Here is a 3,368-nt window from a genome sequence, read left to right as displayed (position 1 = left end):
GTTATATTTCTGAACTTTTAGTCCCATACACACCAGCACGTACCTTGAGATCCTCGGGCAGAGGTCTGTTGTCTGTTCCAGAGTCTCGACTGAAAACTAAAGGGGACAGAGCGTTTGCTGTCAGGGCCCCGAGGCTCTGGAACAGCCTGCCCGAGGAAATCAGGTCGGCTGAGTCAGTGAACTCTTTTAAGTCCCTTCTTAAAACATACTTTTATAGGAGAGCCTTTCCCGATCTTATTTGACTTTATTTTATCCCTTTTATTTTATTCTATTTTACTAATTTTATGTTTATCTTAAACGTGTATTTTAGTCTTTTCAATGTTTTCATGCTTTTATCTTGTGTTGTTTTTGTATTATTGTCTTTTGGGTATTATTGTCTTTACACTTGTTAAAGCACTTTGTAACTTGTTTTTGAAAAGTGCTCTACAAATAAAGATTATTATTATTATATATTATCTACTGTAGTTATACACATTTACAGTTCTTGTTGTACCTAACTTTCTGCTTTAATTTTGTGTTCTGGGTATGTAGGATCTAGGTGACTACCTAGACAAGGTGTGCACCATAATATGACCAAAAAAACTTCTCACCCCTCATGTGATGGTGTGTATCATCCACACGCTCGGGTCCTCCTCTGGAAGTTTGAGGGATATTTGCTGAAGCCTGGAATCATCTGGAGCCACTCTCCCATTTTGGGGAATCTGAAGCTTCAAATCTCGTTCATTAAAATTAAATTATCCTTTTTTGAGTCATTTCGTTCATTTGAAGATTAGGTCAAATGAACGAAACGTGAACAACGCAACACTAGTCCAGTCCCCAGTGTTTGATTACTACTTGCACCACTGTTGCTTTTCCTCTCCACATCTTTTCATCTTTTCTGTTCTCTTTTTTTTCCTCTTTCAGCCCTTGGTATTTTTTGAGCTTCTCATGTTCCTTCTTCTTGATGCTGTTGCTGGGATTGCCACATCTATCACTGCAGCCTTCTTCTGCTGTTTGTCGATCAACACGATGTCTGGTGTCAGTCTGGATCTTGAAGTACCACAGGATCTTAGCTCGGTCATTCTCAACTACCTTAGGAGGTGTCTTCCATTTTGACCTTGGGACTTCCAGCCCATACTCGTGGCAGATGTTCCTGTACATTATGCCAGCTACCTGATTATGGCGTTCCATGTTCGCTGTTCCTGCCTGCACCTTACTCCCTGCTGTTATGTTCTCAGGGGCATCCATACACAGTCTGCACGTGATAATGACATTCCAGTGTCGTTGCTGTAGATCCTGGTAGTGTGGATCAGTGATTCGATGTCTCGCTCATTTCTGGCATACAGCTTGATGTCATCCATGTAGAGGAGTTGGCTGATGGTCGTTCCACTTCGGAAATGGTATCTGTAACCACTCTGATCTGGCTGAGGGGGTTCCAGAACAGCAACAGTGTGCACCAGTGTGTGCATCGCACATTGGTATGCTGCACTTGATATTGACTTGTGCAAATGACTTTGAGTTAGCTTCTAGAGCCCCATTGAGTTCTTGATGTGTGCTCTCTTAGTGTCCTGTTGATCTTGTACATTTCCAAGCATTTTTTTTTTTTTACAAACTTTACAACCAAAACAATTGCTGACATCTATATTTGAACACATTAGATCAAATTATTAAACTTATTTACTCTACAAATAAGACTAATGATATAAAACGTCCTTTACATTAGTTTTTATATTGAATGTTGATTAATATTTATATTTGTAATGGTCAGTAGGATGACTGAACGGTGAAAGAGGAGAAAGGCTGAAGCTGCAGCATTTACTTCTGTCAGACGAGTCATTCTGTGTAAAATGAAGAAGCTAGCAGTGTCATTCCCCAGACTACAAACGTTCTGCTACTTCCTACTGACTTAGACAGGACTTGACAACTATACAATAAATATAGAGGAACCGAACTTCCCAAAATACAGCTAATTCATGATTGATGATAATGATTCTAACATGCTATACTAAAATCAATCATTGAATCAAGCTGTGGTTTAATGCCATCCACATAATAAACAGGCAAATTTACATAATATCTATTGCTTGTGAATTAGGACAAGTTTTAACATTTCTTAGCACACCATATCAGATTGGCAATGCATGGACTGTGTAGACAAGAGGCTACAAAACATCCTTCTCAACTCCACGGTTGTAAAGAAGATCTCTTGTGGCAGGACTAAAGTTGGCAGCATCACACAGTGTGTTTTAGACAGGAAGTGGTACTAAAACATTTACAAACCACCTAGTTATTTTCTATTGGATTTGACACATGCGACAAAGGAAATGAAAATAAAGTCCATCTACATTTGCTTTGCACCAGCTGAGAGAGTTAAACAGGCTTGCTCCACATTTATGAAGATGATAACCAGACAAGCGAGGCTACTGCGACACACATCAGTGGAATTTTCAATGACAATGATCATATATAATATACTATGTTTTCACTTGTTTGGCTGGCTGTGTCTGTAATCACTGGTAAACACAAAAAGGAGAGGCTGAGTCAGTGTGGCTGTAAATGTCACGTAATCCCTAAATACCTTTAAAATAGTGTGACGGCTTTAGGTTGTGATGAAAAAACAGGTTTTCTAAACAAATAGCATTTACACAACAGCTTAGATTTGACGTCAGGATGCTTAAAATTACTAAACAATGGGGTTCAGGTAAATTCCAATAACATCAATATAACCCTTTTCAAATCCATGATGAATCAGCAGCATTGTACTTAGTGCAGCGACAGTGGTATTGCTAAATGTCAAACAGCAGCGTCTTGTAAAGTCTGAATCAATTTGAGATAGAATTGGAACTTAAAAAACCCCAAGAAATATCTGCACTGCTGTTGAAGCTGTTGTACCTCTTATCTCTGTATAGTGTTTTTTTTTGTGGTTTTTCTGGTTGTTTTGAGCATAAAGTCTCAGTGCAGGGCTGTGCGATATGACAAAAATTTCACATCCCAATATAGGTCATTTCATATCCCAATAACGATATATATCCCGATATAGAACATTTTTTGCAAAATACAAGAAAATATCATGAGTTACTGTTACTGAGTTAATTTCCAACATTAACTCATGATATTTCTCTGCATCATAAAGGTGGGGTAACTTATGCGATTCTGGACAAATCCCATGATATAGAGTGAACAACAACAAGCAAGTAATGTAACTAACATTAGTTAAGTTGTGGGTTAAGCCCTGGATATACTTGCTTTTAACAACGCATTTGCAAGAAGGCTGCCACGCGTATCCTGCGCTGTGCACGTTTCCAGAAATTAACGCTACGTGTCCGCGAGATGCAATTCCGCACATGAACATGGGGTAATTTGATCCAAAAGACCTGGGGGAAGTTGAG

The sequence above is a fragment of the Micropterus dolomieu genome, linkage group LG06, assembly GCF_021292245.1.
Source record: "Micropterus dolomieu isolate WLL.071019.BEF.003 ecotype Adirondacks linkage group LG06, ASM2129224v1, whole genome shotgun sequence".
NCBI lineage: Eukaryota > Metazoa > Chordata > Actinopteri > Centrarchiformes > Centrarchidae > Micropterus > Micropterus dolomieu.
This window is presented reverse-complemented; position numbering follows the sequence as displayed.